At 42.2% G+C, this 25,057-nt stretch overlaps 1 protein-coding gene and 1 pseudogene across 2 annotated transcripts in view; both read right to left on the bottom strand.

Moving 5' to 3' along the window:
- Positions 1 to 25,057, bottom strand: part of FRMD4B (FERM domain containing 4B) — a 273,299-nt gene that overhangs the window by 160,750 nt on the left and 87,492 nt on the right. The gene's annotated exons all lie outside the window — the stretch shown is intronic.
- Positions 796 to 25,057, bottom strand: part of LOC149748307 (uncharacterized) — a 46,868-nt pseudogene continuing 22,606 nt past the window's right edge.

Raw genomic sequence — 25,057 nt, forward strand, 5'->3', positions numbered from 1 at the left:
TCTCTATTTTACAGATGAGAGACAGAGGCTCAAAAGATCTGGTAACAGAAGTCCCCCCAACTGGGTGCAGAAGAACAGGATTCGAACCCGGGGCTTTCAGTCTTAAACTGCCTTCTTATTCGGCTTTTGCAGACAATGAGAAATGCATCCAGGGGTTAACAACATGCTGTTAGGTTTCCTTCCTGTATTTCTGCAGAATCTGTTTTTGTTTTTTGTTTTTTTTTTTTGGTTTGGTTTGGTTTCCCCCCTTTTCTCTCCCTTTGTGTTCCTTTGAAATCGAAACAGAACTTTTTATGGTGGAAAATTTCAAGCCCTTACAAAAAGTGACAGATGGGTATAATGAACGTCCGTGTATCCATCACCCAATTTCAACAGTTATAACACACGGCTAATCTTGTTTCATTAATATTCTCATCCACTTTCTGTCCTTCTGTACGTATTACTTTGGAGAAAATTTAAGACTTCAAATAATTTCATCTGTAAATATTTCAATATAACAGCTAAGGACTCTTTTAAAAGACAACCCCAATTACCTAAAACAATATTCATTAATATCAGCAGATACGCAGTTAGTGTTCAAATTTCCAATTGTCTTATGAATGTGCTTTTTTCAAGTTTGTTTAAGTCAAGATCCAAAAATGTCTACATTTTGCAATTTGTTGTTATTTCTCTTAGGTCTCTGTTAATCTGCAAGTTCCCCTTCCATTCATCTTCTCCCTCTCTTTTTCTCTCCTCTCTCTCTCTCTTTGCAATTTATTTGTTGAAGAAACAGGGCTGTTTATCCTGCCATTTCTCCTGCCCGTCTGAGTTCTGCTGACTACATGTCTCTGGTGTCATTTAATATGGTCCTTTGTCCACCATATTTCCTGTAGGTTGATTGAGTCTGAAGGCTTGATCAGATTCCAGTTAGATCTTTTTGGGCAAGATTGTCTCATTGGTCACCAATCTGTGTTTTCTCATTTAGGGCTGTCTCTTTTTGTAATGTTAGTTCAATAGCTAGATCATTTAATTGACTAAGGGTTGCAATATGATGACCTTCCAATTCTATCACCCTTTACTTTGAGCCAGAATATTTCTGTAGTGTGAAATTTCCTCTCATCTACTAATGGGTTACCTAGTGGTACAATTCATAAAGAAAAGGCAACAAATGCTTGATTCTTCACCTTTATTTACTAGTTTTCAAAATAGTTGAGTTGGCACTTCCAATGGTGGCCAAATTGGTTTTTAAAGTATTTATAAACTCATGAATTTAAATATATTATATGTGTTTCAATCTATTAAAATTGTTGTCCTTAGTGATGATGTTCAAATTGTCCCATACTGGCCAATGGGAGATTCTTCAAGTCAACTCCTATGTCCTTCTGACATGACTCTCACAGTTTTTCATATCTTTCTTGCTACATGGGATGAAAAGATGCTCATCTTGTATGTTTATTGATACTTTCCAAGACCTACACAGCTACTGCTATTGCTACACAGTCTATTATTGCTTTTTGTTTCATTTAAAAAATAGAGTTATAAACAGTAAAATATACATCCTTTAAGTATTACAATTTGACGAATTTTGACAAATGTGTACACCTATATTATCCACACCCCTACCAAGATAAAAAATATTTCCAGAATATTCTGCCAATTGCCTCTGCCAATGTTTCCCCGTCCTCCATAAGCAACCACTGTTCAGATTTCTGTTATCATAGGTTAGTTTTTCCTGTTCTAGAACATCATATGAATTGAATTATAGACTATGAATTCTTTGATGAATGTTCTTTCACTGAGCAAAATGTTTCTGAAATTCATTCAGGATGCTGGATATATTTGTTAATTCATTTTTTATTGCTGAGTAGGTATTCCACTGCATGAATATACTACAAGTTATTTATCTACTCTCCTGTTAATGGAAATCTGAGCTATTTCCAGTTTGCGGGTATTATAAAGAAATATGCTATGAACATTCGCTTACAAGGTTTGTGTGTGTGTGTGTGTGTTTATCTGTGTGTTTGTATGTGAGTACATATGTATGTACATAAGTTTTCATTTCTCTTAAATAAATACATAGGAGTGGAGCTAATAGATCATGGGGTGGAAGCATGTTTAATTTTTTAAGAAACTGACAGTTTCCCAAAAGACTACACAATTTTACACTCCCATCAGTAATGTATGAGAGGTCTTTGCCAACACTTGGTATTATAGAGCTTCTTAATTTAGCCACTTTAGTGACTATGTAGTGCTAGAAGCACCCGTGTTTAAGTGACTTTTTTTTTACATGTGTACAGGTTTGGATGATAATTGCAAATTAATAAGAGCAAACACTTACATAGTACTTAAGATACACCAGATGCTGTTCCTATACTTTATAAAGATATATCCAATAATACCTTTGAGGTAGGGACTATTATTATCTTTATTTTACAGATGATGAGAAAAATGAAGCACAGAGAGGTTAAGTAACTTACAGGAAGTCACAGCTAGGAAGCAGCAGATGCAGGATCTGAAACTAGACAGTCTAGCTCCAGGGCTCAGGGCTTCTGACTCGTAAGCTTTTCTGCCTCTTGCAATTGTTAATTAAAATCTTTTTCCTTTCTCTAATGTTTCACTGAGATGCTGGCAAATACTTCTGGTCAATACTACTAATTAATAAAGAAATACTATACTTTTTAATGTAAAGCATTTTTTTTAAAGAAGAGTTTCCTTCTACTTTTATCCAACTTACTCTGAACTTAGACATTTTCCTTTTACCAGCACATCTCCAGTTCTTGTTCCATTCTTTCCACAAAAGGTTCTTATTTTCAGCACTTTTTTTTTTTTTTTTTTTTTTTTGCGGTACCCGGGCCTCTCACTGTTGTGGCCTCTCCCGTTACGGAGCACAGGCTCCGGACGCGCAGGCTGAGCGGCCATGGTGCATGGGCCCAGCCACTCTGCAGCACGTGGGATCTTCCCAGACCGGGGCACGAACCCGTGTCCCCTGCATCAGCAGGCGGACTCTCAACCACTGCGCCACCAGGGAAGCGCCTGAGCACCTTTTGCGTTGGACAACTCTTCTCTAAGTCGTGATCTTCAAGTCCTGAGCAGATATTATATCAGAGTGCTTTTTGCAGTAAGCAGCAAACAAACAAAAAGTAAAAATAACTTTAATGATATGAATCGATTATCTCACTATCTAAAGGGAGGGTAGTTCCAAGGTTGGTGAGGTCCACAGATTAGTACTGCCATCAAAGTTCCAAGTTCCTTCTATTTTTCCACTCAGCATGCTCTCCTGAAACTAACATTCCCTCATGGTTACACTATAGCTGCCACTCTTCCAGGCATCACATCCCTACTCCAAAAGAAGGATCATCTCTTTCTTCTATGTCTCTTTTTAAGAGTAAAGAGAGTTTTTCAAGAAATGCATCAGGTCTTCCCTGATGGCACAGTGGTTAAGAATCCACCTGTCAATGCAGTTGACACAGGTTCAAGCCCTGGTCCAGGAAGATGCCGCAGAGCAACTAAGCCCCTGTGCCACTACTACTGAAGCCCACACACCTAAAGCCCGTGCTCCACAACAAGAGAAGCCACCGCAATGAGAAACCCACACACAGCAACGAAGAGTAGCTCCCGCTCACTGCAACTAGAGAAAGGCTGCGTGCAGCAACGAAGACCCAATGCAGCCAAAAATAAATTAAAAAAAAAAGAAATGCATCAGCAAGTTGCACCCCATTGGCCAGAGCTAGGTCATATGTTTACCCTAAACCAATCACTGGCAAGAGGAATAAGGCCACATGATTAACTTTGACCTCAGCTTCACAACCAATGTGTGGATATAACAGGCAATAGAGTATCCTGAACTATTGGTCCTCTCAGCCCTCAAGGCAGCCTAAGATCCTGCAAATGGTCACCTCAGGCTCTGAGCGGCCTCATATACATTTACCCTGTGTACCATACAGGTACTAGCACCTCGTATGTATGCTACGACATGAAAAATGTTGGGAAGCACTGGCTTAGAGACCTACCAGGATATTCCTAAGTCACATAGGAGGTGATATTGATCCCTGAGCCAAATAAGGCCTCTCAGGACGGAAGAAGGAAAAAAATGGCTTCTGGAAGCAGGCTTAGAAAATGAACAGGAAACAAGAGAACCCACCCATAACGGAGCAGACACAGCTGACACCATGTCATACAACGACTGTCTTGTTTGTGTCCCGCCCCCTCTGCTGCTTTGACGGTTCTTACTTGCAAACGTTCCCTCCTCTAGCTCAAAACTCAGAGTGCAGGAGCACAGAGGTATCATAAGCCTGGTTGAGACCTCAAGCCTACCCCCTAGATGAACAGGGGCAGACAGGAAGATCTGGCTCCCTTGGTGGCCACAGTAGGAAGCCTGCACGGGGACCTGCCTTTTTGCCATCTGCCTGGTTGGCACCGCTAGAAGGGAGTCGGGGAGCTAACAGAATGCCAGTGGTGAGTGCTAGCCAGCCAACACATGACAAAAGCCCTCTTTGAGGGGTTTCCTGTAGCAACTCCAATTTAACTCTAAGTTAGGCTGGCCCTGGTGAAAGTCTATACACAAACAAATCTGCAGGTCAACCCATCCTCACCCTCAAGGTGCAATCTCTCAAATAACCATGACATTAACAGGACTTGCAGTTTCAATCATCTCCCAAGTAATCAGTTCTGGTGCCTCCCGAAATGAGACAAATGACAGTTTCATAGTCGCTTGTGGCTATGAAATCTCATTGAAACAATTCAACTCTGGCTAAATTATATTTAACTTAATAAAAATGGATTTAGAGGGCCAAATAAGCCTGAAGTCCTTGGGCATTCAAAAGAGAAAAGGCGAAAAAGAGAAAATAAATGGTGCATCGTTCTGTTCTCCTGCCGTAAGCTTTATCCCTTGTTTAAAAAAATAATAAAGCCTTGGTGATCACTTTCAAGCTTATCTAAATGAAGCTGAGAATGTTTACAGACGAGATAAAACAAGATTTTTGAAATCTACTAAATAGTACTTGGGGACACCATAGTTTGAAACCAAAGAGTATAATGAATGCAAAAAGAAATAACTATTCTGAGCTATTTGTAAATCTTAAGACTTTAGTACATGGCAGAGAGACTATATGAAAATATATCTTTATGATACTTGGATTTCAACCAGCAATGCTCTACATAAACTTGCTTTAACTATACAAGGAAATTCCGTATCACTGTGAGAGGACAAACATTTTCTAAGACACTAAAATGTGCTCTAAAGCATGCAAACTAATTTATACTGTGATGAAATGCAAAATATGCTTTTCCTGATGCTCTCAGGCAAGTACAATTCCAGTGTTCCAAGCATCAGGGCCCTTAAGAAGGTTATGAAAAGCAGACAGCTTCACTAACTAAGGAGATAAAATGAAAACAGATATAAAATATAAATTTTTTGCTAGCACCATGGTATAAATCAAAAGCTGTTGGCCATGGTATGGAAAAGAAGGATTCTTGCTCACTCAATGGCATCAGAAATTGGTACAACCTTTTTGGAAATCCAAATTCCTTCCAAATGAGGTGTGTATCTTACAGAAATTCTCCCACAAATGTTTTGCATATGAGGATGTTCATGGTAACATTTGTCTTAGTAAAATTTTGGAAACAACTTAAATGTCTATTAATAGGGGATTACCAAAATTAATTGATACATTCATACCACTGAATACACAGCAGTTATGAAAAACAGAGATAGATCACCATCTAAGATGTGTAAGTAAATACATTTCAAACTAAGATGTATAGAATGATCTCACCTCTGTAAAAATTTATATTAATGTAATATGTAAGTCACTATATGTTTAGAAAGTATTCGGTGAATATATACCATTGATAAAAGACTCACTTTTAAGCCATGCATTTTTATAACAATTAAATTTATGGGCTTATGTTATTTTAATGATAAAAAACTCTATGGTTCTCCAAGGAACAAAAATATTGCTTTTTATTTAATAGTAATCACATCAATAATAACTAATGGTCATTATTAAATAGACACACTAGATAAACACGTGGAGAGACACTGCTACATGCTGGGCGCTGTGACACAAGGTTACATTGGACAGATCCCTGTTCTCCAGAAATACTCTACACAACAGCCTGGATCAAACGTTTTTGTTTTAAATAAATTTATCTATTTATTTATTTTTGGCTGCGTTAGGTCTTCGTTGCCACGCGCGGGCTTTCTCTTGTTGCGGTGAGTGAGGGCTACTCTTCATTGCAGTGCGCGGGCTTCTCATTGTGGTGGCTTCTCTTGTTGCGGAGCACGGGCTCTAGGCATGCAGGCTTCAGGAGTTGTGGCACACAGGCTCAGTAGTTGTGGCACATGGGCTTAGCTGCTCTGCGGCATGTGGGAACTTCCTGGACCAGGGCTTGAACCTGTGTCCCCTGCATTGGCAGGCAGATTCTTAACCACTGCGCCACCAGGGAAGCCCCAGATCAAATGTTTTGAATAGGAAGTTTTACAAAATTATAAAAGTTACATATATCCTTGCCATAGATGATTTAAATTCAGAATTATTCAAGTAAAAGAAGCAGAAACCTTTCTCTTCGTCCACTTACACATCCCAGGGGTAAACATTATTAATGGCTTGGTATATGTATTTCCAACGCTGTTCTCCCATGTACAGGTACATATACACGCACTTCTTGCATTTATTTGTGCCTTTTTGTCTCTATAGACATACACACACATATATACACACACACATCCTGGATATTGTTCTGTCTTTTGTGTTTATTTTTACCCCAAAATAGGTCAATGACAATTCTGGGGGGGGCTGTGATGTATAGGTTTACTTCACTTTTCCTACTGATGTCACAGAATCCCATGCTTCGGAAGGACTATCATTTAATTAATCATTCTCTTATTCATGTCTTCACTGGCTTGTTCTTTCAAATTATGCTGCTGTGAAAATCCTTACACATATACCATCGTGTCCTTAAGATGACTTCCTGAAATGGAAATGTCTGGTCAACGAGGGCACATATCTTACATTTTGATTGGATACAACTAAACTGTCCTACGGAAAGGTTGTAACAATTTACCAGGTTATAATTTAATTCTTCTGCTTCAAAATGTCCATCTCTTCTCTTATCCTTATTTTAGATAACTTCCTGTAGATGCGAGAGGAAGTGAGCCTCCCATTTCTAAGATTTTTCCTTTTCTTTTTTGGCCTATTTTAGTAACCAGGGCCTTTTCCTTAAACTACAGTGTGTCGAGTTCTTGTCATGTCCGAGACACCATTCTGAGCAGTCACAGGGCATCGTTTCACTTAAACCTGGCAGCAGTATGATGAAATATTATGTTCCCATTTCATAGCTGAGAAAACGAGGCTCAAAGGAATGAGGCAGGGCTTCCCTGGTGGCGCAGTGCTTGAGAATCTGCCTGCCAATGCAGGGGACACGGGTTCGAGCCCTGGTCTGGGAAGATCCCACATGCCGCAGAGCAACTAGGTCCGTGAGCCACAACTACTGAGCCTGCGCGTCTGCAGCTTGTGCTCCGCAACAAGAGAGGCTGCGACAGTGAGAGGCCCACGCACCGCGATGAAGAGTGGCCCCCGCTCGCCGCAACTAGAGAAAGCCCTGGCACAGAAACGAAGACCCAACACAGCCAAAAATAATTAAATTTAAAAAAAAAAAAAAAGGAATGAGGCATCACGCTCTGGGTCACACAACCAGTGAGGGATGAGGGACACAGGATTAGAGCTCATATCCATATGGCTCCAACATCCTTAGCTCCCAAAGATTATGTGCAAATCACTCAAAAGGAAATAGATAAAGCTGTTCATCTCATTACAAGTTCTATTAAAACAGACCAGGCTTCCCTGGTGGCGCAGTGGTTGAGAGTCCGCCTGCCGATGCAGGGGGCGTGGATTCGTGTCCCGGTCCTGGAAGATCCCACATGCCGCGGAGCGGCTGGGCCCGTGAGCCATGGCCGCTGAGCCTGCGCGTCCGGAGCCTGTGCTCCGCAACGGGAGAAGCCACGACAGTGAGAGGCCCGCGTACCGCAAAAAAAAAAAAAAAGGAAAACAGACCGATGGCATTAATATTTGTAAATGATGAATGAAGCTGCTTGGGCTGAAGAAGGCAGCTGTTTCCCAGGCTGCTCCCTCCATCTTTTTCCTCACAGGCCCCTCAATTCCTTAACCAGCCGCCTCGTCCTCCTTTTTGGACGTAGTTGCTGGGGAAGGGGAGGGGGCAAGAGCTCCATTTTGAGTAATTTGCTCTACTGCTGTCTACTTAACACCCAGTACCCTACAGTGTGACAGCCCATGCCATGGCCCCATTTCACAGACGAGTGAGCTGAGCCGAGCCAGGAGGTGACCAGGAGCTTCTACACATGACCAGTCTCTGGTTTTCTATTTTCTTCTTTTTTAAACTAAGGGTAACAGATGAAGTTGTTGACCAAGCTTTCATCTGCTGAACTTCATCAAAATTGATAGTAATTTCCTGAAGAATACAATCTACTACAGAACCTAACATATTATTGGTACTGGCTAATTACTTCAGAGTCATAACTTTAGAAGTGATGTTGAAGATTGGGGAAAAAGAGCGACGTTTGGTAAATATGTTGGCTAATAGTTTTATTTTCTGGAAAAACTTCAGATACAGTGATATACATATATACACATACATATATATACACACAGGCACATATATGTATGTGTATTTATACATTCTCATATATACATATATATGCACACACATATATATGTCTATATGTAATTTATTTATACATTTAAATGTGACCTACTTAGCTCAGAGAAAATACACCAAAAAAAAAAAAAAAAAAAGAGGGAGGAAAAAAGAAAAGGATATAATTAAATTTGATGTACTTATAACACACAATATACAGCATAAAGGTGTGGCAAACTTTTGCTATATTTGTAACCTAATGTAATGTTTCAGCCTGAAAAAAAAATTAAACTGATGCAACTTGGTGGTGAATAAATGGCACTGTTCAGACTCTGGCACTGATATCTCAAAAAAAACTTTTTTGAAACTCAGAGTTGGCTTCTGAAGTTTATTAAAGGAAAAACACATTCACTAAAAAAATCTCATTTCCAAAAAGAATTTGAGAGCAAAAATCTTATGAGCTTGGCTGGAACTATATCTGGCATCAATACCTAGAAATATTAGTATATAAAAATCTTAAGGAAGGAAAAAACCCCAAAATCTAAATACTATGAGCGGATACTTAGGATTCTTCATATCCTGAACCAAATTGTTTCAAACTTAAACATTAATTTCACTGAAAAACTGGTATTGGACTATTTATTGAAAGTAAATGTACTTTGTCTTCAGGAAATATTTGAAAAATGCCTCGTATTCCTTTTTGTTCTAGAAGATTATGATTCTGTCATCATTTGAGGTTGATAATTAGACACAATAACCAGCTCTTGTAACTCAAAGGGTCAAACTCTCTTTATATTGTCTGTGCTTGCAGAATTTTAAAAAGCCTGGACACAGCCAAAGACTTAGGGAAAGCAAGCTTTTAATTAAACACTAATGAAGACCAGAGAGAAAAAAAATATTTTCCCCCAAGAATGCAGGCAAATCCAAAGGGTCCTTCCATCCTTAGCTCCAGGGGATGGGAATGACCTGAGACAGGGTCAGAATGAAAATCGACATCCACAGAGTGCCACGAAGAGAAAGCCACAGGTCTGAAACGTCTGTCAGCATCAGTCAGGCCAAAGAGGGCACCTTCCAGAGCTTAACCACAGGGATGGGCACAGGAAACAGTGATCACTTGACAGTAAGAGCTAACAAGAACTACAGAAACTGCCAACTTCCCCACCCTGGGCTGGGCCCGGGCAGGGACCTGCAGCTGGCTGTACACAGAAGCTGGGGTCCCTGACTGAGCCCGTTTTACAGGAACTGGAGGAAATAATCTGTTCTGCTCTCTGCAATGCTACTTCCTTAATGAAATGGCTGTCAGAGAACACAGACCAATGTATTCTCAATCAACGTACACTGGCTTGTGGCTATTTTCCCTAATGAAAAAGAATAAACACATACACACAAATACATTTCAGCACACATGGCTTTGTCCTGGATGTTTCCAAAACTACATAGACTGTAAACATTCTCTTTGGACAGAGTCTCCTTCCTGCTGCTTCCCCCTCCTCCAAATTCTTCATGTCTTCCTACAGCATATGTGGCCACCACTCCAGCCCAGGTCTCCCATCGCCCCACAACTGGTCATGAGAAACAGCCTAACTGCTCTTACCCCTTCCGCACCAGTCCCTTCACAGTGGCTAGAGCGAGCGTCTTAAAATGTAAAGCAGATCCCTTTGTTCATTTGGTCAAGAACTATTTCCGAAGGAGTATTAGGTTCCGGCACTGAGGATACCATAGTGAACAAAGCAAAGTTTCTGCATGCCTTCAGCTAACCTTCTGGTCTGGGAAACACAATAAGCACATAAGCAAATAAATTCCTAACGTCAGGTGGTGACGGGGTTACAGCGAAGAATAAAGCAGGATACGAGAGCAGTCAGGGGTGGCCTCTCTGTTTGGATGGTATCTGAAGAAGGACCTGCAGGGAGTGAGGGGGGGAAGCACGCCACAGGAACCTCTGGGTGACAAAGTTATAGGCAGAGAAAACGCCAAGGGCAAAGGCTCTGAGCTTGGAATGTGCTTGGCGGGGTTGAAGGAACAGCAAAGAGGTCAGCGCTGCTGGAGGACACTTAGAGAGAAAAAGAAAGTTGGAAGTTGAGACCAGAGGTTGACGCAGCTCACAGACACAAGAACAGATTAGTGGTTGCCAGGGCGGGGTTGGAGGGTGGGTGAAATGGGTGAAGGGGATCAAAAGGTACAAACTTCCTGTTATAAAATAAATAAGTCACGGGGATGTAATGTAGCACATGGCAACTATAGTGAATAATACCGTATTGTATATTTGAAAGTTGCTAAGAGAGTAGATCTTAAAAGCTCTCATCACAAGAAAAGAATATTTGTAACGACGTGAGGTGATGGACGTTAACTAGACATGTTGTGATCATTTTACAATATATACAAATATCGAATCATTATGCTGTACATGTGAAACCAATATAATGTTACATGTCAATTGCACCACAGTAACCAAATAAATAAATACAGCGAATATAATGCTAATACTAATACTATTAATAATAAAAAGACCAGAGGGCTTCCCTGGTGGCTCAGTGGTTGAGAGTCCGCCTGCCGATGCAGGGGACACGGGTTCGTGCCCCGGTCTGGGAAGATCCCATATGCCGCAGAGCGGCTGGGCCCGTGAGCCATGGCCGCTGAGCCTGTGCGTCCGGAGCCTGTGTTCCGCAACGGGAGGGGCCACAGCAGTGAGAGGCCCGCGTACCGCAAAAAAAAAAAAAGATCAGAAGTTGAGCATGTTTGCTGTGGGTAGGTGGTGGAGGAACGCAGAGAAGGGGATGCCAATTACACAGGGTCTTGTAGGTTCGGTGAGACTGGCTTTTTCTGAGTTGGGAAGTCATTAGAGGGTTCTGAACGGGACAATGATACGATCTGACTTATTTTTAACAAAATCGCTCTGGAGGCTGGGTTGGGAATAGACTACAGAGGGAAAATGGCACTAGTTATTCAGTCTCAATGAGTTTATTAATACCTGCTCTAGTTATTCAGTCTCAGTGAGTTTATTAATACCTGCTCTGGCTACAGGTTTTGGTAGAGGCAGAGATTAGAGACTGGGAAAGTCCTAGGAAGGACTCCATGAAGGCAAATGTAGAAAAGGAAGAGGCTGAATGGTTTGCAAACTAAGCCCATTCCATGCAACGGCTGAGGGAATGGAATTTGGATTTACACAGATCTGAGCTCCCCCTCTTTACACTCGGCTAAGTGACTTGACAGCGCTAAACAATTCCACATCTGCCAAATGGGTTTCATAGTACCTATTTCATGTTGTTGTTAGGAGAACTAAGTGAAATGGTGAAAATGAAATGCTTAGGGAATAGGGAATTCAGTGGTTAGGATGCAGCGCTTTCACTGCTAAGGGGCCGGGTTCGATCCCTGGTCAGGGAACTAAGATCCCGCAAGCCGTGCAGCACGGCCGAAAAAAATGCTTCGCACTATGTTTGACAACATAGAAAATGTTCATTAAGTAGAAATGACACTTCTTAACTGCTGACTGTGAGCCAGGCACCCTAGCGAGACCTTTATTACATGATCTTGTGTTGTCCTCTCAACAACCCTGAGAGGCAGGCACTATTACCATCCCCATCACATATGCGAGAAAAGGAGGCACCAAGAGATCATGTAACTTGCCCACGTCACACAGCTAGTAAATGTGGGTGTTTGGGCTTAATTCCTGGTCACAGTTTGCACTTATCACAACTAGCATGACAACTTTAGGCTTAGGATCAACTTTGTGAAGGGATCCAAATGTTTACCTTTTCTCAATCCATGTTATTTCTAACTTTTACACCAAACTTAAAACGTAGATCTTATTTTATCTTTCGTATAAGAAACAAGCTCAGAGCAATTAAGTAGCGTGGCTCAAGGTCACACAGCTGGTAAGTGATGAAGCCTTGATTTGCTACCCAGGTCCAACTGACTAAAGCCCATTCTATTGCCCTATTTTGTCAAGGCTCTTTTCTTTCTTAGGTAATAAGCATCTAATCAAAGTTTAATGAGACTGACTAATTCCTGTAAAAATATTTGCTGGCTACATTACCCAAGGGTAGCACGATGCCTATAATAACAGGGTCTCCTTTGCCGTTGCAAATTTAAGAGTCATATCAGAAGAGAGCTTATACAGATGAGAAAGACAGCAGTCAGTGGGGACCCAGGGCCTTTATGCATGAGAGTCTAGGGCTCTTAAGGAGTGGGGCTCAGGGTAGAGAGGGAGAAAGTTTAATGGCTTTCTGTTGGAGAGACAGAAATAAAACAACTAAACAGTTGTGAGAATCTTTGCTTTCATAGAATAAACCAAAAAGACAACAGCATTAGCATGCCAGAGTCTCCTGATAAAATGCTGTGCCATGAAACCATGTGAGTACGATGTCTCTGTGCAGTGGTCAGTGGGCCCCTTTCCTGCTTGCTACATTAGACTATAGTTCTTAATCCAGAGGGGAGGGGAGGAAGGAGGAGACAAGGCTTCTGCAGATTTTAGAAGCTCCAAAGGTTATGCATATGCATAAGTGGTAGAGCACTGCACAGATGAAGATAATTATTCATGAGGGATTCATCCATCCATCCAACCATCAATCCACCCATTAATCTATCCATCCAACCATCTGCCCATCTGTCCATCCATCCACACCTTTGTCCATCCACCCATCTACCCAAGCATCCATCCAAGCATCCACACATATATCTAACACTGTTTTCAGTGCTTTTAAATATTAGTGCACTTGATTTTTATAACAATCCCAGAAGCATAACTCTTTAAGGGAGTTCCATAATTAACTATTTTATGGCAGAAAAAATTTAATGAGAAAAATCTCAGAGAACTCACATGGCTAACAAAAGGTGAGTTAGGATTTGAATTCAGGAAGTTTATAGACTTCATTTTTAAGCACTCAGCTATGTTTTCACCCAATGTTGATTGAGCAAATAAGTAAATAAATGAGATACTATCTTTATGTATCTCTCTAATAAATAAAGCAGCAAGTCAGTGGCAAGAGGCTAAGCACTGGAGTCAGCTAGAGCTCTGTTCATTCCAGCATCATGTTTTATTAGCTAATAAGTATATAAAACCAATAAAGTGGGATTTATGATATCATTTTGAAGAGTTATTATAAGGACAGAAATAAGGCACAACATCTAATAAAGCTAAAAACCTAGCAAGTCTCCCTTTTCGTATATACTCTAGAGCAGGGGTCCTCAACCCCCAGGACTGCTACCAGTCCGTGGCCTGTTAGGAACCGGGCCGCACAGCAGGAGGTGAGTGGCGGGTCAGCAAGCGAAGCTTCATCTGTATTTACAGCTGCTCCCCATCGCTCGCATTACCACCTGAGCTCCGCCTCCTGTCAGATCAGCATAGGCATTACATTCTCGAAGGAGCGCGAACCCTACTGCGAACTGTGCATGCCAGGGATCTAGGTTGCATACTCCTTATGAGAATCTAATGCCTGATGATCTCAGGTGGAGCTGAGGCAGTGATGCTAGCGCTGGGGAGCGGCTGCAAAGACAGGTTATCATTAGCAGAGAGGTTTGACTGCACAGAGACCGTAATAAATCGCTTGCGGACTCATATCAAAACCCTATCAGTGAGTGGTGAGTGAAAACAAGCTCAGGGCTCCCACTGATTCTGCATTACGGTGAGTTGTATAATTATTTCATTATATATTACAATGTAATAATAATAGAAATAAAGTGCACAATAAATGTAATGGGCTTGAGTCATCCCGAAACCATCCACCCTGCCCCGGTCCATGGAAAAATTGTCTTCCATGAAACCGGTCCCTGATGCCAGAAAGGTTGGGGACCGCTGCCCTAGAGAAGCTCTTGCTCACAAGCACAAAGAGACAATACAAAAATTTCAGTGTAGTATCTTGGGACACTGAAAATTTGTAAGCAACCTAAATGCCCATCAACAAGAGATTGGTATGTTTAATGCAATGGAATATAACGGTTAAAATGACTTTAGAGATAAATTCCAAAAGCCTATTGAGAGAAAAATAAGGTAGCAGAATGACACATCCTTAAATAAATTTTACAGACACGAAAATAATATATATTGTTTATAGATACAAACACATGTGGCAAAATGATGAAAATATGCCTGGGAATGAAAAACACGAATTTCAGAACAGGACTATTTTTAGGGAGAAAGGAGAGGTATAAAGCTGGTTTCAACTGATTCTGTAAAATTATATTATATTACAAAAAAAGTATCTGGAGCAAACATGGCAAAATGTTGAGATGCCTTAAAACTGAGTGGTGGGTGCATGGGTTTTTACCTATATTATCCTTTATATTTTTGTATATTGAAATCTTCCCCAAATGATATCTTTCTTAAAAAAAGATAATACATGTAAAGTGCCAAGCACAAGGCACAGCACAAAGCAGTTACTTAATAATTAACAGCTATTAGTCAAGTCAAGACACTAAGACTGTATAAAAGCCCTAGTTAAGGAGAAAATAGTTATTTAAGCAATGCGCTTTGCCCAAACACAAAATTCAAGAAACTAAAAACGATCAGGACATTAGGGGAAAACGGTACTGTTTAATTTACCATAGTTACCAACCTCTTTCATGGCAAAAGTTTATTTCAAGGATGCCAGAATTTTTATCTTTTCTGTATGTACATATACACACACATGTATGTAATTACTTACACATATTAATTTCAATTTTTTTATCCCATTTGATCATTCACACCTCCATAACAACCAAATTGGACATCACAAATATAACATTCAGAATAAACGTAAGTGGGGGACGAACAGGAAGTTATTTCACGCTGCAGCTCCACCAAGAAAAGACAGAAGGAGAAAAACAAACACCAACTTGACAAGGCAGGAGAGTCTATTCTCAACTTGGTGTTTTCCAAGCTGTACAACAAAGGTTCAAAAATGCTTTTTAGAGATCCTGAGACTGATCTGTTGATCTTAAATCATACAGTCTTTTAGAAATTTATTGATGCCAAGTGATAGACTCAAACATTAAGACAGTTTTCTTTCTCACTTTGGGGTATCTGAGCATCCCAATTTCCTGCCATAAAATCCTAGTCTTTGGTTACCTGAAAATGTAGAAGATGAATTTCCTCAGTGATAAGTGGACTCATATGTCATTTATCAACCAAGTCTTTGCTTCTTTCTGTATGTGTTGCTACTATGAACTGACTCTATGGTTGCCCAACTCCTTCAACAGAATGTAGGATCTAGCTGGGAGACTGCCCTGATTGTCAGGCCATGTTTTAAACCTAGATCCTACATCCTTCACATCAATGCAATCCTTACTCTACTTCCTTCCCGCTGGCCCTGCTGCAGTCCAGGCTTTGATGTGAATACCTGTTGGGCAGACATTTGTAGAAGATGCTGTGTGATGAGCTGCCCAGACTTATTGCATCAGCTGTCTGGATTTTTTTGAGCTCTTAGCCCCTCTGGGAACTGCTGTTCCTTAAAGAGAGCTGCCTACTTCAAGGTCACACCGCTTATACAAGGGCAGCCCATCTCTAGTGAGGCTTGATGAAGGTTGGGGGGAAATCCAGCCCTCTTGTTCCAACTGGGGACAACTCTCAGCTTCAGGGCTACCTGTGAGGTCAGCTGAGGTCTTTGTTGAGCCTGAACTGTCACCCAATCTCTCCCTCTGCTCAGTCCTACTTCTTTCTATTCCCTTCTACACTGTTGATCCTCAGAGCACTCTCCAGTAAACTTCCTGCTTGTTAATCTCTGTTTCAGAGTCTGCTTCCTAAGGAACCAAATCTGCACCAGCATTCATGCTGTTCCATGGAAGGACTGCTTTTCCTGGCTCCTGTGGTTGAGTGAGTGACGTGACCAGCTCTGACCAATGTCTTGAGACAAGTGACACGAGCTACTTAGAGGCCAAGCATTGCATTGCCAGTGCAAAGCCCTGAAAAGCTCTTCACTCTCTATCATGGCAACTGGCAATGTTCTGGAACATTCTGTGAGCCTGAGTGACAGTGATGAGCAGAGCTTCCAGCCAACCTGTGAATGGACAGGTAGTGTAAACCAAAAATAAACCTTTATTTCTTGAACCCGTTAGGATCCTGAGGCTGTTTGCTGCTGCAGTAAAACCTATCCTATCCTGAGTAATACACCGACATCACTGCAGGCCTCCTAACTTCCTCCCCTGTCCTGCCTCCACTATGCCACCCTCTTCCAAATCTATCAGCCTCAGCACTACCAGGGACAGTTCTAACTTAACCTGTCCCCCACCCCCAAAGTTCTGAAGAAAAACATCAAATCCTAATCTTAAAATAAAAGATCATTCAAGTTGAATGTTATTCTCAATTAAAATCTGCCTGTCTGGGCTTCCCTGGTGGCGCAGTGGTTGAGAGTCCGCCTGCCGATGCAGGGGACACGGGTTTGTGCCCTGGTCCGGGAAGATCCCACATGCCGCAGAGCGGCTATACCCGTGAGCCATGGCCGCTGAGCCTGCACGTCCGGAGCCTGTGCTCCGCAACGAGAGAGGCCACAACAGTGAGAGGCCCGCATACCGCAAAAAAAAAAAAAAAAAAAAAAAAAATCTGCCTGTCTGTCTATGACTTTGACTGTCTCTTCCTTTCCTCATCAGCCTTAAAAAACTCTTTATAACACGCCCCTGCCACCGACCAGAGCCTTGTTTCCTCATGCCTGAAATGCACGTCTGCCTTTCTTAGTCTATCTAACTCTTACTTGTCCTTCCGACTTCTGCCTGAGAATCACCCCTGTAGGAAGCTTCCTTGGCTCCCATGCCCTCCCCTTTTGCTTCACTCCTGTCTGACAGAAACTCCCTTCACTGTGCACCTAGAGGACCCAGGTAAAGCCCTTGCACAGAGGTTATTTTCTTAACTGTCTCCCCTACTTGACAACAGATTCCTTGAGGGCAGGAAATAATCTATTTGACTTTGTGTTGCTAACACCTTGGCGTAACAACTGGGACACGGTAAGCACCTGATAATTATTTTATGTATGAATAAACGGACAAATGAATCAATCCATCTATAACTCCAATCATGTTCTACAACACAGGACCTAGTAAAAGTAAACTGAACACTGATCCTCAATATTTGTTTATTAATTTCCTAGTGACTGGGTTTTTTAAGAGAAAATTCTTCCATATTCCTTCAACTTCTATTTTTCCATGACTGAATTCTAAACTTTCCTTCTTCTAGCATTCTCTGCCCAATATATTGTTTTTGTCTAGTCTGGAGATTGGCAAACTTTCTCTGTAAAGAGCCCGATAGTAAATATTTTCCGCTGTGTGGCCAATACAGTCTTTGTATCAACTATTCAACTATAAGTAGTTGAGTGACAGCTACTCAATTCTGCCATTGTAGTTTGAAAGCAGCCATGGACAACGTGTAAATGAATGAGCAGGGCTGCATGCCAATAAAACTTTATTTACAAAACCAGGAGGCAGGCCAGTTTTCTCCTGTGCATTGTATTGGATCGGCCGAAAAACCCAAACAAACTTTATGGCCAACCCAATAACTTGTCAGCCCCCCTTCTAGTCTGTATAATTCAGGAGGCTGTGGAGAGTGGAGGGCGGGGGCAAGCAAAGGATATATGGTTTGAAATGTACACAGGTCACTGAAGGCTCAATAAAGGATTGCCATTTGGGGGACTTGGTCTTTCATAACCAATGCAGTGGGATGAAAAGTTCAGGTGTTACCAATTTATGAAGCATCAGAGTCTTGTAATATAGAGATTATCTCCCTAGAGACCCTACTGCTAGCTCCTGTGACCTCCTAGATTTTTTGTATGGGCCTTAAAAAAATTGTGGGTTTACTGTGTGGAACACAAGCTCAGATACCCAAGGTCCACCCTACATCCACTGCTGTGGGAGTTTCCACAGTCTCTCTTACCGAACATCTTTGCGTGCAAAGATGGGAATTCAGTTTCCACAGAACTAGTCTCACTTATAAAAACAACAGTAAAACCCTAAGCTACCCTTTATCGAGTACCTTCTATGGGTCTGGTGTTAAGCCCTTTGCATATCCAAGAGCTATAACATTTACTGAGTACTCGCTTGTGCCACGCAGAGCACTCAGTATTATACACACGATCTCATGAATTTTTTACACTACCCATAATGCCAGGACTACAGTTCTCCCCTCTTACCCAGGAGGGAATGAGGTTCAGAGAGAAAAAGCAGTTTGCTCAAGGTCAGATTTGCTCAATTTTGAGCGCACAGCCTCTGCTGTGATCTGCCCAGCATGCCACCCCTCACTGCCAGCTACCTGTGCAGTGGAACTGACCCAGCCTCTTATGGTCCCTTAAGTACCCTAGATTCTGTTCAAGTTGCCCCTACTGGGGGCGATTACTCCATTCAGGGTTTGCAAGAAATTCTACCTTTGAGACGTTGGAGATGAAGGGAAAACTTAATTCCAAGTAACAAACTGAGGGCTTCGTTCGACCGTGTCACACTTGATAAAAAGCAAAGGGTGTTGATCCTTTTTCAACAACATTCTTCCATCATTTTCCACTTCAGTTGTTTGTTAAATCTATTTAATTGTGATAACGCAACCCATCCGGGCAAGATAAAAGCAGGAGAGATATATCAGCTTTTAATGTTCAGCCCTAAGTGGAAGGTGAATGTCCCATGTCTGCTACTTCAACCAAATTCAAACCTTCACTCATCAAGTGAGTCTTTGTTAAAAGGCAGCCTCAGTGCAGCCTCAGTCTGCTTTTTATTTGTCACATGACTACAGAAATGCCTTATAGCTAGTATCTTAATTATTCATGGTTTCTGGCAAATTAAGTCTCTTGCCTCTCCAATATCTAGAAATGGAGGAAGTGTTCAATTCCAAAGAACTTATGTCTTCCCGGCCGCCGGCGAGGCAATAATGTGGTTGTCAAGTTCCTTATGAATAGGCAGAGATCTTATTTCACTTATAGTATATGAATAAACAAAACACCCCCGGGGACTGTCAGGTATTTCGTGTAATGGATATCTCCCGCCCCACCCTTTCTCTCTAGAGTGATTGAATCCTGGGTTTTTTTTTTTACAAACAAGACTATTCAGACTAGAAGCAAGAAATTGACACCTTTTTATCATCAAGAGGATAAAAAATTGGGTTCAATAAAATATGTAACCCTGTGGTGTTTCCAATTCACATGCCAGAAACTTGAGCAGTATAATGGAACATTCCTCTCTATGTTTTAGAATTCATAATTATGGGATAGCAATACTGGTATTCTAATGATGGGCCCCCTAACCCCGTAACTCAAATAAATTACTGTTGCAAAATACTTACAAATGTATTTGTGCATCAATCTTTGTACTTATCTTGAAAAATAATCATTTTATTTAAACAGCATAAGAATCTCATTATCTGAGATTCTAATAATGCAGATACAGTGGACACTGCATCCCTCCCCCCATTGCCTGGCAGCCATGTGGTCTGGGCGGGGCCAACCTCACTCCTGGCTTCAGAAATGGGTCTGCTTTCCCACTGGCCTAAGCCAATCAATGTAATTCAGGGTTTCTCAACCTTTGTATTCGTTATCACTCCCTTAAGGAGCCTCTGAAGATATTTTTTTGTTTGCTAGCCACCTCACTCCCCTCAAAATTCTAATGCCATAAGTACACTGTAGATCTGTTTATGTACTGTATGTATACCTGTGCTTTGTACATAAAGACTAAGATTTTTTTTTGCCCCCCTCCCATCCTCACGAAATGATTTTTGCCTGTTGGGGGCCATATCATTCCCTTTGAGAATGCATGAATTACAATCCCATTCCCTGTGCCAATCAGTGCATGGCATTGGCGGTGGGCACAGACCCTAAACTGACCCGTCAGAGTGCAAACCGGGGAATTTTTTTTGATAGTTGGTGGCTTTGAAACATTCTCTTTCTTTCTATATGAATGAATGAAACATTCTCTTTCTTTCTAAGCCCCAGAACTGCTTTAGCTGTCTGCTATCATGAGGAAAGAAACCAGCTGAAGATACATGAACAAGACAGGATTGAAAGAATCATGGGGAACAACTATAGTGCCCTGATCCTACTGCTAGGTTTTTCAGTTGCATCCAAAGTCCCTACTTTTTATTCTGTAGGTTAATTTGAGTTCATTTTCCTATTACAATAAAAATACCCCAACTGATAGAGCAGATAACATTTACTGAATGTTTCCTAAGCTCTTGGTACTGTCAATTAATTTTAATATCAACCTCTGTGGTTAGTACTATTGTATTTCTCATTTTATAAACAATGAAACTAAAGCACAGTAAAATTAAGTAACTCATCCATGATCATACATAGGCAGAGGTAGGATTTATCCTATCCTCTGTCTATTTAACTTGGAGCATAAGGTATTAACCACTTTATTTTACTGCCATTCTGTTCTATACAATTTACGTTAGTACCTTCTTGTTGAAATTTGAAAGGCATTAAAGGAAACGGTATTTCTTTGCTAACAACTATGTTGTACAATTTAAAAATCTAGAGTTCTCTCAAGTTTTAAAATATTTTCAAGTTTTCTCCAAAAACACAAACCTTGGAGATCATTTTCTGCTTAAGACTCAATACTCATAAAATGGCCATGGTTGTTTTAGATGTTCCCTCTTATCATTATGAGAGGGTACTGGCTCAGTCACTATCCATTTTACGGAAGAGAAAACCTGTAGTTCAGCAGGTTAGTCCTTCAAGTCGCTGTTCTGCTTAAAAATAATTATTGATCAACCTTGTAAAGAACTCGTGGGGTCTCAGGTTTCTGGAAGCATCATTTTGGAATTGGTCACTACCAGTAGAAGAGGTAAGCCGTAAGTCCCCTGAGCCTTTGGGGAGAGCGGCATGAAGGCTGAATGGTTGGCCACAGTACTTGTGCTCTCCTTTTGAAAGTTTCTCAAATGTTAAAAAGTGAAAACAAAAGTGTATCAGGGCCACTTCTCCTACAGACCAAACTGAACAATGATTTCCCAAAAGAGAAAAAGGCTGAGAGGCAGACACACCTCTGGCTCCAAAAAGCTAGGTGATCTGGGTAATGTGGCCAGATGGGCTATATCCACAGCTCCATAATCCTCTCAAACCACCACATGCTGCCCCGGTTCTCAACCTGGCTTTTGGATTCTTTCAAAACGCAAGACATCTCAGACATGTTATCCAAAGCAGGAGTTGGGAAAGCACAAAGTATAATGTTCCTCACATTTTAACAAGGATGATACGGATGTCAGGGATGACAAGGGGACGCTGATTTTTTAGATGCCCACAGTTTAACCACAGGTGCCGGTCTTTTAATTTTGCCTGATTGATGGAAGACAATGGCTTATCAACACCAGAAGCTTGATCACATATGGGACTCAATACAATGCGATATGAATCATAGCCATATGGAGAATGTGGTCAGAGTAGGGAGAATCCAAGAACTACAACAAAGCTAATTCTACATCACAGGAAAGAAAACGTGCCACTATATTCTATAGTAAACACCAGGTGTAATCTTCCTAAAGGCAATGTAGATTATTTTTTAAACCTGAAAAATATTAACAACCAAAGCACAGGACCTTTAAATCCACAAATGACTGTTTAAAAAATATGAAGGGAAGCTGTAGCCCCAGAGAGACTGAGCAAAGTTGCTGCATTTTTTGCCTGCAGGATGGGACCTAGCAGAGAAATAAAGAGGCTGTGTTATATGACAGGGAGTAAATCCAAACGTAAGCATTCCAGTGCTCAGCCAGGCCACCCCTCCCTTCCCCAGCCCGTCATCCTCCTGCAAAGTGTTCACAATTTGCTGTCCTTCCTTCCAAAAGCCAGTAGACACAATCAGCTTTTCCTGGCTCTGCCTTGCAAGTTGGGGCTGCCCGAAGGAAAGCTGAAATAAAATCAAAGGGAAGAATGCAAATCTATTCAGACCCTTCTGACCATAAACTGGTGTGAAATCCTTGCTCCGTGAAATGCCTACCTTCACCCCAATGAAATGAAAAAGAAGGAATCATGTGAATGTCAGAGTTGCTCCCTGCAGACGCTCTGCTGCTAAGATACACCATCACTCGCTAATAGATGTCTGCAAAGCCAGGGACTAATTCACAAGTGCCCCCCATGCCCGATGGGGAAAATTCACAAGCTTTGTCAGGCAACGGTTACCCATAGCTGCTGAGCTTTTGACCCAAGAGGCGAGCAGCCCGATAGGAGTTGAAAAAGAGAGCGGCGGAAGGAGAGGGACAATAAAATCATACAGGTGGAACCAACCGGCTTCCCACAAGCGCCAGCCATCCCGCTAGGGCCCTCAGGCGCCGCGGTCCCCGGCTCACCTGGTACACGTCCCGCAGTCCGCACCACGTCCGCAGCACCTGGTGGCAAGCCCGCAGCCTCTCTGTGTACCATCTCCGCAGCGTGGACACAGTCAAGTTCCACACGAAGCGGCTGCCGCTGAACAGCAGGTCCTCCACTCCGCACATGAACACCGAGGCCATGCCTCCTCAGTCCCTCTGAACCCGGGCAGGGGGTGGGGTGCCGGCGGCTCCCGCAGCTGCAGCGCTGCGAGCCCGATCGCAGCGGCCCCACCGCCTGGGCTCCCGATGCCGGCTTCTGTGGACCGCCGGGGGTCAAGTCTTCCCCCAAACTGGTCTTTCACGGTGCGTGCTGGCCTGGCTCCGGCGGCATGCCCCGAGATTGGGCGCCCGCCAACCAACGGCTGCGGCGGGCACACAGAAGCCCAGTGTCCACCCCGCCCTCTCGCTGGCGGCGCCGAGCGAGCTGCGCTAAGCTCCGCCAGGCGAGCCCTCGGCGCTCCCGGGTCGCTGGAAGCCCGGGCCGGCGAGGACTCCCCCTGGCGCTCCCCGAGTGCGCTGGGCAGCGGGGGGAGTGGAGCAACTCTTTGCAGGCAGACGAGAGCGCTGCATTTCAGCGCACTGGGCTTGCACGTCCTGCACACACCACACACGCGCGCGCGCACACACCAGCCCCAATCTCCGAATCCGCTTTGGGAAGCATCTTACTTTACACTACAGGGTCTTTGCTTGGCCTCTGTTCACATGATAAATATCTCTGGGCAGCCACAGATACAGGAGGAAAAAAAAAAAAATCCTCCGAAGCATCCCTTTGGACCCCACTCGGCGGAACAGCCCTGAGTGTTTCCTTGGTTGTGCTTCACCAAGAGGTGAAGATAACAGTCTCAGAGCAACAGTGTGTGCGTGACTGCAAAACCTGCCTTCGCTCCTAACTTGAGGGTCTCAGAGAAAATGACAACCTGCCTACTGTTGCCAGCCGGAAAGCAGGATCGCGCACCCCGCACACTGTGCTAATTCCAACGCAGCAGTCAGTTCATGAGAAACACAAAGAGCGTTCTTGGTCTCTGCCAAATAGCTTCCAGTTAGTATGTGCCGGGAAACAGAAGCTCACAAGAGAATCCTTGGTTTGGTTCTGGAAAATTCAGCTTCTGGACATGTGTAGCAGCAGCTACTACAGAGTTTATTCTCGACTCAAAACCAAAGGAAGCTGTTCCACCACTCACAAAGTCACCAAATAATTAACGTTTTGTTTTTTTAAAGTTCTCCCCCAGGAACTGATATTGCCAAAGGCATTTGCAAAAGAGAGCCCAAGGAGTCCCACATGCCACCAGGCTCTATTTTCCTTTGGAATATGTGTAGATTTCAGTCCCAAATAATTGTAAAACACTGCTCACAGCAAAAGTACTGCAGCAAATTTCAGGATGTTGTTTTTTCCTGAATCCATCTGTAGGACAATCATCCGTATTTTACTGGCAGTTTCACACCTAGGCTGTTATCTGTGCTATTAAGTGGCAGAAAGGTAAAAGTGCCAAAGCTTTTCTCCCGAACTAGCTCAGAAGGCTTCAGAAGAGATTATCGACAAGTAAATCAGCTTTATTTCAGGTTTCAAATGTGCCTTTGGCATCTTAATTCAGGTGAAAGTCACCCAGTGAAAAGAGAACACAAAAATCTGTCCTCAAAGCGCCTACTGTTTTCAAAGTGACCATAATTGGGAAACTCTTAAAAGATGTTTCTTTTCTTACTTTTTACTTCTTTTATTACTAATGAAATTGCCTAAGAGGTTTTTTGTTGAATTAGTTAATAGGACAAAAGACCCGATCCAAGATTTGCAAACCTTTCTTCACAGTAAATCTGCTCCATGTGTTCCTCAGTATTGGCATTCTGATATTTTCCAAGATAATGGTCACAGTGTTCACACAGAATCAGAAAATACTAGGTCCCACGGAGTCAAAAGACAATGAACCAAGTATAGTTTGAAAATGAAATGTCATCCTTCTAATGGAAAACTACCGAACTTCAAAACTGGCTTATGAGTACGAGTGGATGATGGTGGTACATTTACTATTCTTTTTAATGATGCAGTGAGACCGTGTTCTTGGAAATCGGCAGCCAAGGGAATACCGAATAAAACCTACAACAGGTCAATTATCTCCGTCTCGTGACACTATTCTCTCACAAGAGATGCTCTAGAAACACCATGGCTATTATCTGTGCATAGGCCTA

Source organism: Delphinapterus leucas, chromosome 10 (assembly GCF_059928025.1).
Source record: "Delphinapterus leucas isolate spDelLeu-1000000601 "Yukka" chromosome 10, BTC_Dleu_Yukka2, whole genome shotgun sequence".
NCBI lineage: Eukaryota > Metazoa > Chordata > Mammalia > Artiodactyla > Monodontidae > Delphinapterus > Delphinapterus leucas.